At 62.4% G+C, this 15,651-nt stretch overlaps 3 pseudogenes; all 3 read left to right on the forward strand.

Moving 5' to 3' along the window:
• Positions 1-3,777: 3,777 nt before the first annotated feature.
• LOC142871102 (uncharacterized) lies at positions 3,778-3,896 on the forward strand (annotated as a pseudogene).
• Positions 3,897-7,795: 3,899 nt separating this feature from the next.
• Positions 7,796-7,914, forward strand: LOC142871103 (uncharacterized; annotated as a pseudogene).
• Positions 7,915-11,819: 3,905 nt separating this feature from the next.
• LOC142871105 (uncharacterized) lies at positions 11,820-11,938 on the forward strand (annotated as a pseudogene).
• Positions 11,939-15,651: the final 3,713 nt, after the last annotated feature.

Consider the following 15,651-nt stretch of genomic DNA (forward strand, 5'->3'; position numbering starts at 1 on the left):
TTGTCCCGAGCCGTGACACCGCCGCCACGCGGCAGCATGCGTGGCTTCTGGACAGTCAGGTCTCAGACCAAAGGTCTGCTCTGTGGGAGCCGACACGCCGGAGGAAACCTTGAGAGTCTGAGAGGGGAGGGAGTTCCAGAAGAAGGCCTGGATGTCATTTTGAGGGAGTATGTGACCAGAACTCGTCCCGTTGCTTTTGGGGTTCTATGGGCTACACGTAGGAATCTTTGGTGGTGGCACCTGATGTTCGGGGATCCGGAGTCACACCCAGACCTGCTCCACAGGCCTCCTTTTACTTTTCTCTACGGATTCATTTTTTTTTTTTTTTTTTTGAGACAGAGTCTCGGTTTGTTGCCCAGGCTAGACTGAGTGCCGTGGCGTCAGCCTAGCTCACAGCAACTTCAAACTCCTGGGCTCGAGTGATCCTTCTGCCTCAGCCTCCAGGGTAGCTGGGACTGCAGGCATGCGCCACCATGCCCCGCTAATTTTTTATATATATATCAGTTGGCCAATTAATTTCTTTCTATTTATAGTAGAGACGGGGTCTCGCTCTTGCTCAGGCTGGTTTTGAACTCCTGACCTTGAGCAATCCGCCCGCCTCGGCCTCCCAAGAGCTAGGATTACAGGCGTGAGCCACAGCGCCCGGCCGGATTCATTATTTTTAAAAAGTGTCTCTTATCTCTATTATTGCATTTTCTTTTCTCTCTCTTTTCAAGCAGATGATGGGAGTCCAAGTTTTAAGGTGACATGTGTTGCCCGTGCCCCCCTCCCCCCCCGTGTTCTTATTCATTTACCTCTCATGTTGCTCCAGCATATTGTGGGGGCACCAATGTTAAGGTCGGGTGCGTTGCCCTCTCCCAGCCTCCCCCCTCGGGTCAGAGCTTCAAGTGCGCCCATCCCCCAGTCGGTGCGCACCCACCCCATTCCTAATGGATGTGTACGCCCATCCCCTCCCCCCACCCGCCCGACACCCACCCGAAGAAGGTGATTCCTCTGTGTCCACTTAGGTGTCCATCGGTTCGTACCCATTTGCTGGTGAGCGCGAGCACGTGGTGCTCGTGTGTCCATTCTTGGGATACTTGGCTTACTGGAACGGGTTCCAGCTCTGGCCAGGAGAACCACGAGAGGTGCCCCCTCACCGCTGCTCCTCATAGCCGAATAGCACTCCGTGGTGTCCACGCGCCACATTTTATTTACCCACTCGTGGGTCGATGGGCACTCGGGTGGCTTCCAGGTCTTTGCGATTGTGACTTGTGCCCTGACTCTAACCCTAACCCTTACCCAGCCCGTCTCCTCCACGGCCCCTGCCTGACTGACTCCTTCCCGCCCGGCCTGTCACCTGTCACCGTCACCGTCCTCTGCCCCTGCCTGACACGCTCCTCCCCGCCCGGGCCGTCACCTGTCACCGTCCTCTGCCCCTGCCTGACACGCTCCTCCCCGCCCGGGCCGTCACCGTCCTCGGCCCCTGCCTGACGGGGCTCCTCCGTCGCCTGGGCCTTCCAAGGGCTTGGTGTGGACGCTGGTTCCAGGACGCCCTCCCAGGAACCCGGTAGCAGGGCGGCCGCAGCGTCTCGCGCAACCCAACCGTCCGCCGGCTGGCCGCCGTGGCTAAGTGGCCTGCGGGGGACGTGCTCCCGCTGTGCCGTGGGGGCCCAGCCTGGTGTCTTCTCTGAGGCCCCGCGGCTGCCGCTCCCCGCAAGGGGATAGCCGCGGAGGTGGGGACCGCCTCCTCATGGGGACGTACACCCAGCTCTCCACGTCGGATTCCGGGGCTCTCTGTCCTGCCAGAAGGCCCAGCTGGCCTGCGGGTCCTTAGAGTGGCAAAAACATCCGAAAACTGAGATGGAGGGTCCGGTGGGTGTCTGCACTTTTGTGCTGGGCACCCCAGGGAGGCCCGGGGGCTGGCTGGACAATGCGGTCTGCTGGGCTGGGGGGGGTTTGGAGGAGCAACTGATGCCCTTTGCACTTTGGGTAGCAAGTGTCTGAGGTGTCTCTGGGCCCTGTGCCATGTGGGGGCGGGGGCGGGGGCGGGGTGGGAGGAGGAGGAGATGGAGGAGGAGGAGGAGGAGGAGGAGGAGGTGGGAAGGGCCGTGGCCTGCAGTCGTGTTCCCCGGGGTGGCACAGCATGTGGCTTCTTCCACAGGCTGCTTGGCCTGGGCTCCCTGCACCTGGGCCTTTGGAGGACTGGCCCTGTGCTTGCCAACACTTCCTGCAGGGACCCAGAGCTGGGAGGTTGCATCTCTCAGCCCTGGGTCGGGCAGAGCCCCAGCGGGCCATGCCCACAACCTCTCTCAGCAGGGGTCCCCCAGAAGGCTCCTTTGGGACCAGGATTCTCTTGCGGGTGACTCTTTAAGGTCTGGCCCCTGGATGGAGGGGCACCAGGAGTAGAGGAGCAGGAAGGGGAAGGGGGTGGCCATGCGAGGGGACACTTTCAGGCCAAGTCCCAGCTTCAGCCTGATCCTCCTGGGAACCCCGGGGTGGACATCACACCTCCTGGTTGCCCCGCTCTGAGACAAGGAGCCGGGCTTCGCATTCCCACAGCAGCCAGTCGTGGGCTGAGGACACCTGGGGCGTTGGGAACTCCCTGGCTTCTCCTTGGATTAACATCTGGAGCTGCTTGTGAATTGTGCCGCCACACACACCCGAGTGCAGGTGTCTTCTGCACAGACTGCGGGCCTCGCTCTTCTGAATGCCGCTAGCTCGCCACCCACCCACGGGAGAACCTGGTCAGGGTACTTTCTCTCGGGGGCAGACTCTCATCCGGGCGGGGGGCTACCGGTGTCTCTGTTTGCTCCTTTCTTTCTTCCATTTCGGAAAAGGCTTCCTTACTGGGTGTGGAAATCTCCTATGCCTTTCCTCGCCTATTCTGTCAGCTCTAAAATTCTCTTTCGGTTGCCACCCTCACAGATGGATTAGGAAACTCTTTGCGGTGCACTCATTAGTGAAATGACCTCAATGACGCTGGAATCCAATATCTAATCGCCGATTTTTAGCGAGTCCACACGCCAGGGTGGTTGGGGTCCAATGCAGCCCCGGCCAGGCCCAGGCCCCTTGGACTGGGCCACAGGAGGACACAGAGGAGGGTCCCGGCCCCCACGGTAGCGGTGCGGGCAGTTCTCCAAGGGCTTGGGTGTTTTCCAGAGGGAGGAGATGGAGGGGACTGATTTCTTCAGCGCCCCACAAACCACGCCACCCCACCCCACCCATGGGACACATCCCGAGAGAGAGAGAGAGAGAGAGAGACGCCCCATACACTGGCTCCCCTCCCCCGTGCGCTGTGCCCCAGCCCTGGCCCGGGGGAATAGGCGGCCGCCGGGCCACAGGGTGGGGGGCACAGCTGAAAGGGGTTGTGGGGGAGGGCGGCCCCTGGCTGGGGTCAAAGGGCGAGCGCCCCGCCCGCCCACCCGCCCGTGCGCAGTCAGCGGCCCCGGAGGCGCGCTGGGGGTGGGGGGCGGGGAGGTGAAGGAGGCCAGGCGAGGAGAGGAGGGGGGCTGGAAGGTCTCCACCTTGGCGGGTCCAGCCGTGGAGGCGCATCTTGTGTGAGTGTGAGTGAGTGAGTGAGTGTGAGTGTGAGTGTGTGTGTATAGAGAGACAGCCCCCAACCCCGGCCCGCCGCTCCCTGCCCGCCCCGCCTGTCACCCCGTCCCTCGGAGCCCACGGGACCCGGCCGGCGAACTCAACAGGCCCGGCCCGGCGCGGGGCCTGTGGCGGGAGGAGGCGGCGGGGAAGCGCGCAGAGAGGCTCGGCTTCTTGAGCGGGGCAGGGGCGCCCTCCGCCGTCCACGACCACACCACCCCGAACGCGCCCGATCCCGTCTGGTCTCGGAAGCTAAGCAGGGTCGGGCCTGGTTAGAACTTGGATGGGAGACCGCCCGGGAATACCGGGTGCCATAGGCTTCTTCTTCTTTTTTTTTTTTTTTTGCCTCTGGTTCTGTGGCGTTTCTGGGAGTGCGGGGGCGGCCCGGGGTGGGGGTGACCCCCACCCTCAGCGCCCGCCGCGGTGCCTGGCGCCCCAGCCCGCACCGTGGGGCCTCCTCTTGTCCCGAGCCGTGACACCGCCGCCACGCGGCAGCATGCGTGGCTTCTGGACAGTCAGGTCTCAGACCAAAGGTCTGCTCTGTGGGAGCCGACACGCCGGAGGAAACCTTGAGAGTCTGAGAGGGGAGGGAGTTCCAGAAGAAGGCCTGGATGTCATTTTGAGGGAGTATGTGACCAGAACTCGTCCCGTTGCTTTTGGGGTTCTATGGGCTACACGTAGGAATCTTTGGTGGTGGCACCTGATGTTCGGGGATCCGGAGTCACACCCAGACCTGCTCCACAGGCCTCCTTTTACTTTTCTCTACGGATTCATTTTTTTTTTTTTTTTTTTGAGACAGAGTCTCGGTTTGTTGCCCAGGCTAGACTGAGTGCCGTGGCGTCAGCCTAGCTCACAGCAACTTCAAACTCCTGGGCTCGAGTGATCCTTCTGCCTCAGCCTCCAGGGTAGCTGGGACTGCAGGCATGCGCCACCATGCCCCGCTAATTTTTTATATATATATCAGTTGGCCAATTAATTTCTTTCTATTTATAGTAGAGACGGGGTCTCGCTCTTGCTCAGGCTGGTTTTGAACTCCTGACCTTGAGCAATCCGCCCGCCTCGGCCTCCCAAGAGCTAGGATTACAGGCGTGAGCCACAGCGCCCGGCCGGATTCATTATTTTTAAAAAGTGTCTCTTATCTCTATTATTGCATTTTCTTTTCTCTCTCTTTTCAAGCAGATGATGGGAGTCCAAGTTTTAAGGTGACATGTGTTGCCCGTGCCCCCCTCCCCCCCCGTGTTCTTATTCATTTACCTCTCATGTTGCTCCAGCATATTGTGGGGGCACCAATGTTAAGGTCGGGTGCGTTGCCCTCTCCCAGCCTCCCCCCTCGGGTCAGAGCTTCAAGTGCGCCCATCCCCCAGTCGGTGCGCACCCACCCCATTCCTAATGGATGTGTACGCCCATCCCCTCCCCCCACCCGCCCGACACCCACCCGAAGAAGGTGATTCCTCTGTGTCCACTTAGGTGTCCATCGGTTCGTACCCATTTGCTGGTGAGCGCGAGCACGTGGTGCTCGTGTGTCCATTCTTGGGATACTTGGCTTACTGGAACGGGTTCCAGCTCTGGCCAGGAGAACCACGAGAGGTGCCCCCTCACCGCTGCTCCTCATAGCCGAATAGCACTCCGTGGTGTCCACGCGCCACATTTTATTTACCCACTCGTGGGTCGATGGGCACTCGGGTGGCTTCCAGGTCTTTGCGATTGTGACTTGTGCCCTGACTCTAACCCTAACCCTTACCCAGCCCGTCTCCTCCACGGCCCCTGCCTGACTGACTCCTTCCCGCCCGGCCTGTCACCTGTCACCGTCACCGTCCTCTGCCCCTGCCTGACACGCTCCTCCCCGCCCGGGCCGTCACCTGTCACCGTCCTCTGCCCCTGCCTGACACGCTCCTCCCCGCCCGGGCCGTCACCGTCCTCGGCCCCTGCCTGACGGGGCTCCTCCGTCGCCTGGGCCTTCCAAGGGCTTGGTGTGGACGCTGGTTCCAGGACGCCCTCCCAGGAACCCGGTAGCAGGGCGGCCGCAGCGTCTCGCGCAACCCAACCGTCCGCCGGCTGGCCGCCGTGGCTAAGTGGCCTGCGGGGGACGTGCTCCCGCTGTGCCGTGGGGGCCCAGCCTGGTGTCTTCTCTGAGGCCCCGCGGCTGCCGCTCCCCGCAAGGGGATAGCCGCGGAGGTGGGGACCGCCTCCTCATGGGGACGTACACCCAGCTCTCCACGTCGGATTCCGGGGCTCTCTGTCCTGCCAGAAGGCCCAGCTGGCCTGCGGGTCCTTAGAGTGGCAAAAACATCCGAAAACTGAGATGGAGGGTCCGGTGGGTGTCTGCACTTTTGTGCTGGGCACCCCAGGGAGGCCCGGGGGCTGGCTGGACAATGCGGTCTGCTGGGCTGGGGGGGGTTTGGAGGAGCAACTGATGCCCTTTGCACTTTGGGTAGCAAGTGTCTGAGGTGTCTCTGGGCCCTGTGCCATGTGGGGGCGGGGGCGGGGGCGGGGTGGGAGGAGGAGGAGGAGGAGGAGGAGGAGGAGGTGGGAAGGGCCATGGCCTGCAGTCGTGTTCCCCGGGGTGGCACAGCATGTGGCTTCTTCCACAGGCTGCTTGGCCTGGGCTCCCTGCACCTGGGCCTTTGGAGGACTGGCCCTGTGCTTGCCAACACTTCCTGCAGGGACCCAGAGCTGGGAGGTTGCATCTCTCAGCCCTGGGTCGGGCAGAGCCCCAGCGGGCCATGCCCACAACCTCTCTCAGCACGGGTCCCCCAGAAGGCTCCTTTGGGACCAGGATTCTCTTGCGGGTGACTCTTTAAGGTCTGGCCCCTGGATGGAGGGGCACCAGGAGTAGAGGAGCAGGAAGGGGAAGGGGGTGGCCATGCGAGGGGACACTTTCAGGCCAAGTCCCAGCTTCAGCCTGATCCTCCTGGGAACCCCGGGGTGGACATCACACCTCCTGGTTGCCCCGCTCTGAGACAAGGAGCCGGGCTTCGCATTCCCACAGCAGCCAGTCGTGGGCTGAGGACACCTGGGGCGTTGGGAACTCCCTGGCTTCTCCTTGGATTAACATCTGGAGCTGCTTGTGAATTGTGCCGCCACACACACCCGAGTGCAGGTGTCTTCTGCACAGACTGCGGGCCTCGCTCTTCTGAATGCCGCTAGCTCGCCACCCACCCACGGGAGAACCTGGTCAGGGTACTTTCTCTCGGGGGCAGACTCTCATCCGGGCGGGGGGCTACCGGTGTCTCTGTTTGCTCCTTTCTTTCTTCCATTTCGGAAAAGGCTTCCTTACTGGGTGTGGAAATCTCCTATGCCTTTCCTCGCCTATTCTGTCAGCTCTAAAATTCTCTTTCGGTTGCCACCCTCACAGATGGATTAGGAAACTCTTTGCGGTGCACTCATTAGTGAAATGACCTCAATGACGCTGGAATCCAATATCTAATCGCCGATTTTTAGCGAGTCCACACGCCAGGGTGGTTGGGGTCCAATGCAGCCCCGGCCAGGCCCAGGCCCCTTGGACTGGGCCACAGGAGGACACAGAGGAGGGTCCCGGCCCCCACGGTAGCGGTGCGGGCAGTTCTCCAAGGGCTTGGGTGTTTTCCAGAGGGAGGAGATGGAGGGGACTGATTTCTTCAGCGCCCCACAAACCACGCCACCCCACCCCACCCATGGGACACATCCCGAGAGAGAGAGAGAGAGAGACGCCCCATACACTGGCTCCCCTCCCCCGTGCGCTGTGCCCCAGCCCTGGCCCGGGGGAATAGGCGGCCGCCGGGCCACAGGGTGGGGGGCACAGCTGAAAGGGGTTGTGGGGGAGGGCGGCCCCTGGCTGGGGTCAAAGGGCGAGCGCCCCGCCCGCCCACCCGCCCGTGCGCAGTCAGCGGCCCCGGAGGCGCGCTGGGGGTGGGGGGCGGGGAGGTGAAGGAGGCCAGGCGAGGAGAGGAGGGGGGCTGGAAGGTCTCCACCTTGGCGGGTCCAGCCGTGGAGGCGCATCTTGTGTGAGTGTGAGTGAGTGAGTGAGTGTGAGTGTGAGTGTGTGTGTATAGAGAGACAGCCCCCAACCCCGGCCCGCCGCTCCCTGCCCGCCCCGCCTGTCACCCCGTCCCTCGGAGCCCACGGGACCCGGCCGGCGAACTCAACAGGCCCGGCCCGGCGCGGGGCCTGGGGCGGGAGGAGGCGGCGGGGAAGCGCAGAGAGGCTCGGCTTCTTGAGCGGGGCAGGGGCGCCCTCCGCCGTCCACGACCACACCACCCCGAACGCGCCCGATCCCGTCTGGTCTCGGAAGCTAAGCAGGGTCGGGCCTGGTTAGAACTTGGATGGGAGACCGCCCGGGAATACCGGGTGCCATAGGCTTCTTCTTCTTTTTTTTTTTTTTTTGCCTCTGGTTCTGTGGCGTTTCTGGGAGTGCGGGGGCGGCCCGGGGTGGGGGTGACCCCCACCCTCAGCGCCCGCCGCGGTGCCTGGCGCCCCAGCCCGCACCGTGGGGCCTCCTCTTGTCCCGAGCCGTGACACCGCCGCCACGCGGCAGCATGCGTGGCTTCTGGACAGTCAGGTCTCAGACCAAAGGTCTGCTCTGTGGGAGCCGACACGCCGGAGGAAACCTTGAGAGTCTGAGAGGGGAGGGAGTTCCAGAAGAAGGCCTGGATGTCATTTTGAGGGAGTATGTGACCAGAACTCATCCCGTTGCTTTTGGGGTTCTATGGGCTACACGTAGGAATCTTTGGTGGTGGCACCTGATGTTCGGGGATCCGGAGTCACACCCAGACCTGCTCCACAGGCCTCCTTTTACTTTTCTCTTCGGATTCATTTTTTTTTTTTTTTTTTTTTTTTGAGACAGAGTCTCGGTTTGTTGCCCAGGCTAGACTGAGTGCCGTGGCGTCAGCCTAGCTCACAGCAACTTCAAACTCCTGGGCTCGAGTGATCCTTCTGCCTCAGCCTCCAGGGTAGCTGGGACTGCAGGCATGCGCCACCATGCCCCGCTAATTTTTTATATATATATCAGTTGGCCAATTAATTTCTTTCTATTTATAGTAGAGACGGGGTCTCGCTCTTGCTCAGGCTGGTTTTGAACTCCTGACCTTGAGCAATCCGCCCGCCTCGGCCTCCCAAGAGCTAGGATTACAGGCGTGAGCCACAGCGCCCGGCCGGATTCATTATTTTTAAAAAGTGTCTCTTATCTCTATTATTGCATTTTCTTTTCTCTCTCTTTTCAAGCAGATGATGGGAGTCCAAGTTTTAAGGTGACATGTGTTGCCCGTGCCCCCCTCCCCCCCCCGTGTTCTTATTCATTTACCTCTCATGTTGCTCCAGCATATTGTGGGGGCACCAATGTTAAGGTCGGGTGCGTTGCCCTCTCCCAGCCTCCCCCCTCGGGTCAGAGCTTCAAGTGCGCCCATCCCCCAGTCGGTGCGCACCCACCCCATTCCTAATGGATGTGTACGCCCATCCCCTCCCCCCACCCGCCCGACACCCACCCGAAGAAGGTGATTCCTCTGTGTCCACTTAGGTGTCCATCGGTTCGTACCCATTTGCTGGTGAGCGCGAGCACGTGGTGCTCGTGTGTCCATTCTTGGGATACTTGGCTTACTGGAACGGGTTCCAGCTCTGGCCAGGAGAACCACGAGAGGTGCCCCCTCACCGCTGCTCCTCATAGCCGAATAGCACTCCGTGGTGTCCACGCGCCACATTTTATTTACCCACTCGTGGGTCGATGGGCACTCGGGTGGCTTCCAGGTCTTTGCGATTGTGACTTGTGCCCTGACTCTAACCCTAACCCTTACCCAGCCCGTCTCCTCCACGGCCCCTGCCTGACTGACTCCTTCCCGCCCGGCCTGTCACCTGTCACCGTCCTCTGCCCCTGCCTGACACGCTCCTCCCCGCCCGGGCCGTCACCTGTCACCGTCCTCTGCCCCTGCCTGACACGCTCCTCCCCGCCCGGGCCGTCACCGTCCTCGGCCCCTGCCTGACGGGGCTCCTCCGTCGCCTGGGCCTTCCAAGGGCTTGGTGTGGACGCTGGTTCCAGGACGCCCTCCCAGGAACCCGGTAGCAGGGCGGCCGCAGCGTCTCGCGCAACCCAACCGTCCGCCGGCTGGCCGCCGTGGCTAAGTGGCCTGCGGGGGACGTGCTCCCGCTGTGCCGTGGGGGCCCAGCCTGGTGTCTTCTCTGAGGCCCCGCGGCTGCCGCTCCCCGCAAGGGGATAGCCGCGGAGGTGGGGACCGCCTCCTCATGGGGACGTACACCCAGCTCTCCACGTCGGATTCCGGGGCTCTCTGTCCTGCCAGAAGGCCCAGCTGGCCTGCGGGTCCTTAGAGTGGCAAAAACATCCGAAAACTGAGATGGAGGGTCCGGTGGGTGTCTGCACTTTTGTGCTGGGCACCCCAGGGAGGCCCGGGGGCTGGCTGGACAATGCGGTCTGCTGGGCTGGGGGGGGTTTGGAGGAGCAACTGATGCCCTTTGCACTTTGGGTAGCAAGTGTCTGAGGTGTCTCTGGGCCCTGTGCCATGTGGGGGCGGGGGCGGGGGCGGGGTGGGAGGAGGAGGAGGAGGAGGAGGAGGAGGAGGAGGAGGTGGGAAGGGCCATGGCCTGCAGTCGTGTTCCCCGGGGTGGCACAGCATGTGGCTTCTTCCACAGGCTGCTTGGCCTGGGCTCCCTGCACCTGGGCCTTTGGAGGACTGGCCCTGTGCTTGCCAACACTTCCTGCAGGGACCCAGAGCTGGGAGGTTGCATCTCTCAGCCCTGGGTCGGGCAGAGCCCCAGCGGGCCATGCCCACAACCTCTCTCAGCACGGGTCCCCCAGAAGGCTCCTTTGGGACCAGGATTCTCTTGCGGGTGACTCTTTAAGGTCTGGCCCCTGGATGGAGGGGCACCAGGAGTAGAGGAGCAGGAAGGGGAAGGGGGTGGCCATGCGAGGGGACACTTTCAGGCCAAGTCCCAGCTTCAGCCTGATCCTCCTGGGAACCCCGGGGTGGACATCACACCTCCTGGTTGCCCCGCTCTGAGACAAGGAGCCGGGCTTCGCATTCCCACAGCAGCCAGTCGTGGGCTGAGGACACCTGGGGCGTTGGGAACTCCCTGGCTTCTCCTTGGATTAACATCTGGAGCTGCTTGTGAATTGTGCCGCCACACACACCCGAGTGCAGGTGTCTTCTGCACAGACTGCGGGCCTCGCTCTTCTGAATGCCGCTAGCTCGCCACCCACCCACGGGAGAACCTGGTCAGGGTACTTTCTCTCGGGGGCAGACTCTCATCCGGGCGGGGGGCTACCGGTGTCTCTGTTTGCTCCTTTCTTTCTTCCATTTCGGAAAAGGCTTCCTTACTGGGTGTGGAAATCTCCTATGCCTTTCCTCGCCTATTCTGTCAGCTCTAAAATTCTCTTTCGGTTGCCACCCTCACAGATGGATTAGGAAACTCTTTGCGGTGCACTCATTAGTGAAATGACCTCAATGACGCTGGAATCCAATATCTAATCGCCGATTTTTAGCGAGTCCACACGCCAGGGTGGTTGGGGTCCAATGCAGCCCCGGCCAGGCCCAGGCCCCTTGGACTGGGCCACAGGAGGACACAGAGGAGGGTCCCGGCCCCCACGGTAGCGGTGCGGGCAGTTCTCCAAGGGCTTGGGTGTTTTCCAGAGGGAGGAGATGGAGGGGACTGATTTCTTCAGCGCCCCACAAACCACGCCACCCCACCCCACCCATGGGACACATCCCGAGAGAGAGAGAGAGAGAGACGCCCCATACACTGGCTCCCCTCCCCCGTGCGCTGTGCCCCAGCCCTGGCCCGGGGGAATAGGCGGCCGCCGGGCCACAGGGTGGGGGGCACAGCTGAAAGGGGTTGTGGGGGAGGGCGGCCCCTGGCTGGGGTCAAAGGGCGAGCGCCCCGCCCGCCCACCCGCCCGTGCGCAGTCAGCGGCCCCGGAGGCGCGCTGGGGGTGGGGGGCGGGGAGGTGAAGGAGGCCAGGCGAGGAGAGGAGGGGGGCTGGAAGGTCTCCACCTTGGCGGGTCCAGCCGTGGAGGCGCATCTTGTGTGAGTGTGAGTGAGTGAGTGAGTGTGAGTGTGAGTGTGTGTGTATAGAGAGACAGCCCCCAACCCCGGCCCGCCGCTCCCTGCCCGCCCCGCCTGTCACCCCGTCCCTCGGAGCCCACGGGACCCGGCCGGCGAACTCAACAGGCCCGGCCCGGCGCGGGGCCTGGGGCGGGAGGAGGCGGCGGGGAAGCGCAGAGAGGCTCGGCTTCTTGAGCGGGGCAGGGGCGCCCTCCGCCGTCCACGACCACACCACCCCGAACGCGCCCGATCCCGTCTGGTCTCGGAAGCTAAGCAGGGTCGGGCCTGGTTAGAACTTGGATGGGAGACCGCCCGGGAATACCGGGTGCCATAGGCTTCTTCTTCTTTTTTTTTTTTTTTTTGCCTCTGGTTCTGTGGCGTTTCTGGGAGTGCGGGGGCGGCCCGGGGTGGGGGTGACCCCCACCCTCAGCGCCCGCCGCGGTGCCTGGCGCCCCAGCCCGCACCGTGGGGCCTCCTCTTGTCCCGAGCCGTGACACCGCCGCCACGCGGCAGCATGCGTGGCTTCTGGACAGTCAGGTCTCAGACCAAAGGTCTGCTCTGTGGGAGCCGACACGCCGGAGGAAACCTTGAGAGTCTGAGAGGGGAGGGAGTTCCAGAAGAAGGCCTGGATGTCATTTTGAGGGAGTATGTGACCAGAACTCATCCCGTTGCTTTTGGGGTTCTATGGGCTACACGTAGGAATCTTTGGTGGTGGCACCTGATGTTCGGGGATCCGGAGTCACACCCAGACCTGCTCCACAGGCCTCCTTTTACTTTTCTCTTCGGATTCATTTTTTTTTTTTTTTTTTTTTTTTGAGACAGAGTCTCGGTTTGTTGCCCAGGCTAGACTGAGTGCCGTGGCGTCAGCCTAGCTCACAGCAACTTCAAACTCCTGGGCTCGAGTGATCCTTCTGCCTCAGCCTCCAGGGTAGCTGGGACTGCAGGCATGCGCCACCATGCCCCGCTAATTTTTTATATATATATCAGTTGGCCAATTAATTTCTTTCTATTTATAGTAGAGACGGGGTCTCGCTCTTGCTCAGGCTGGTTTTGAACTCCTGACCTTGAGCAATCCGCCCGCCTCGGCCTCCCAAGAGCTAGGATTACAGGCGTGAGCCACAGCGCCCGGCCGGATTCATTATTTTTAAAAAGTGTCTCTTATCTCTATTATTGCATTTTCTTTTCTCTCTCTTTTCAAGCAGATGATGGGAGTCCAAGTTTTAAGGTGACATGTGTTGCCCGTGCCCCCCTCCCCCCCGTGTTCTTATTCATTTACCTCTCATGTTGCTCCAGCATATTGTGGGGGCACCAATGTTAAGGTCGGGTGCGTTGCCCTCTCCCAGCCTCCCCCCTCGGGTCAGAGCTTCAAGTGCGCCCATCCCCCAGTCGGTGCGCACCCACCCCATTCCTAATGGATGTGTACGCCCATCCCCTCCCCCCACCCGCCCGACACCCACCCGAAGAAGGTGATTCCTCTGTGTCCACTTAGGTGTCCATCGGTTCGTACCCATTTGCTGGTGAGCGCGAGCACGTGGTGCTCGTGTGTCCATTCTTGGGATACTTGGCTTACTGGAACGGGTTCCAGCTCTGGCCAGGAGAACCACGAGAGGTGCCCCCTCACCGCTGCTCCTCATAGCCGAATAGCACTCCGTGGTGTCCACGCGCCACATTTTATTTACCCACTCGTGGGTCGATGGGCACTCGGGTGGCTTCCAGGTCTTTGCGATTGTGACTTGTGCCCTGACTCTAACCCTAACCCTTACCCAGCCCGTCTCCTCCACGGCCCCTGCCTGACTGACTCCTTCCCGCCCGGCCTGTCACCTGTCACCGTCCTCTGCCCCTGCCTGACACGCTCCTCCCCGCCCGGGCCGTCACCTGTCACCGTCCTCTGCCCCTGCCTGACACGCTCCTCCCCGCCCGGGCCGTCACCGTCCTCGGCCCCTGCCTGACGGGGCTCCTCCGTCGCCTGGGCCTTCCAAGGGCTTGGTGTGGACGCTGGTTCCAGGACGCCCTCCCAGGAACCCGGTAGCAGGGCGGCCGCAGCGTCTCGCGCAACCCAACCGTCCGCCGGCTGGCCGCCGTGGCTAAGTGGCCTGCGGGGGACGTGCTCCCGCTGTGCCGTGGGGGCCCAGCCTGGTGTCTTCTCTGAGGCCCCGCGGCTGCCGCTCCCCGCAAGGGGATAGCCGCGGAGGTGGGGACCGCCTCCTCATGGGGACGTACACCCAGCTCTCCACGTCGGATTCCGGGGCTCTCTGTCCTGCCAGAAGGCCCAGCTGGCCTGCGGGTCCTTAGAGTGGCAAAAACATCCGAAAACTGAGATGGAGGGTCCGGTGGGTGTCTGCACTTTTGTGCTGGGCACCCCAGGGAGGCCCGGGGGCTGGCTGGACAATGCGGTCTGCTGGGCTGGGGGGGGTTTGGAGGAGCAACTGATGCCCTTTGCACTTTGGGTAGCAAGTGTCTGAGGTGTCTCTGGGCCCTGTGCCATGTGGGGGCGGGGGCGGGGGCGGGGTGGGAGGAGGAGGAGGAGGAGGAGGAGGAGGAGGAGGAGGTGGGAAGGGCCATGGCCTGCAGTCGTGTTCCCCGGGGTGGCACAGCATGTGGCTTCTTCCACAGGCTGCTTGGCCTGGGCTCCCTGCACCTGGGCCTTTGGAGGACTGGCCCTGTGCTTGCCAACACTTCCTGCAGGGACCCAGAGCTGGGAGGTTGCATCTCTCAGCCCTGGGTCGGGCAGAGCCCCAGCGGGCCATGCCCACAACCTCTCTCAGCAGGGGTCCCCCAGAAGGCTCCTTTGGGACCAGGATTCTCTTGCGGGTGACTCTTTAAGGTCTGGCCCCTGGATGGAGGGGCACCAGGAGTAGAGGAGCAGGAAGGGGAAGGGGGTGGCCATGCGAGGGGACACTTTCAGGCCAAGTCCCAGCTTCAGCCTGATCCTCCTGGGAACCCCGGGGTGGACATCACACCTCCTGGTTGCCCCGCTCTGAGACAAGGAGCCGGGCTTCGCATTCCCACAGCAGCCAGTCGTGGGCTGAGGACACCTGGGGCGTTGGGAACTCCCTGGCTTCTCCTTGGATTAACATCTGGAGCTGCTTGTGAATTGTGCCGCCACACACACCCGAGTGCAGGTGTCTTCTGCACAGACTGCGGGCCTCGCTCTTCTGAATGCCGCTAGCTCGCCACCCACCCACGGGAGAACCTGGTCAGGGTACTTTCTCTCGGGGGCAGACTCTCATCCGGGCGGGGGGCTACCGGTGTCTCTGTTTGCTCCTTTCTTTCTTCCATTTCGGAAAAGGCTTCCTTACTGGGTGTGGAAATCTCCTATGCCTTTCCTCGCCTATTCTGTCAGCTCTAAAATTCTCTTTCGGTTGCCACCCTCACAGATGGATTAGGAAACTCTTTGCGGTGCACTCATTAGTGAAATGACCTCAATGACGCTGGAATCCAATATCTAATCGCCGATTTTTAGCGAGTCCACACGCCAGGGTGGTTGGGGTCCAATGCAGCCCCGGCCAGGCCCAGGCCCCTTGGACTGGGCCACAGGAGGACACAGAGGAGGGTCCCGGCCCCCACGGTAGCGGTGCGGGCAGTTCTCCAAGGGCTTGGGTGTTTTCCAGAGGGAGGAGATGGAGGGGACTGATTTCTTCAGCGCCCCACAAACCACGCCACCCCACCCCACCCATGGGACACATCCCCAGAGAGAGAGACGCCCCATACACTGGCTCCCCTCCCCCGTGCGCTGTGCCCCAGCCCTGGCCCGGGGGAATAGGCGGCCGCGGGCCACAGGGTGGGGGGCACAGCTGAAAGGGGTTGTGGGGGAGGGCGGCCCCTGGCTGGGGTCAAAGGGCGAGCGCCCCCGCCCGTGCGCAGTCAGCGGCCCCGGAGGCGCGCTGGGGGTGGGGGGCGGGGAGGTGAAGGAGGCCAGGCGAGGAGAGGAGGGGGGCTGGAAGGTCTCCACCTTGGCGGGTCCAGCCGTGGAGGCGCATCTTGTGTGAGTGTGAGTGAGTGAGTGAGTGTGAGTGTGAGTGTGTGTGTATAGAGAGACAGCCCCCAACC

Source organism: Microcebus murinus, chromosome 5 (genome assembly GCF_040939455.1).
Source record: "Microcebus murinus isolate Inina chromosome 5, M.murinus_Inina_mat1.0, whole genome shotgun sequence".
Lineage (NCBI taxonomy): Eukaryota > Metazoa > Chordata > Mammalia > Primates > Cheirogaleidae > Microcebus > Microcebus murinus.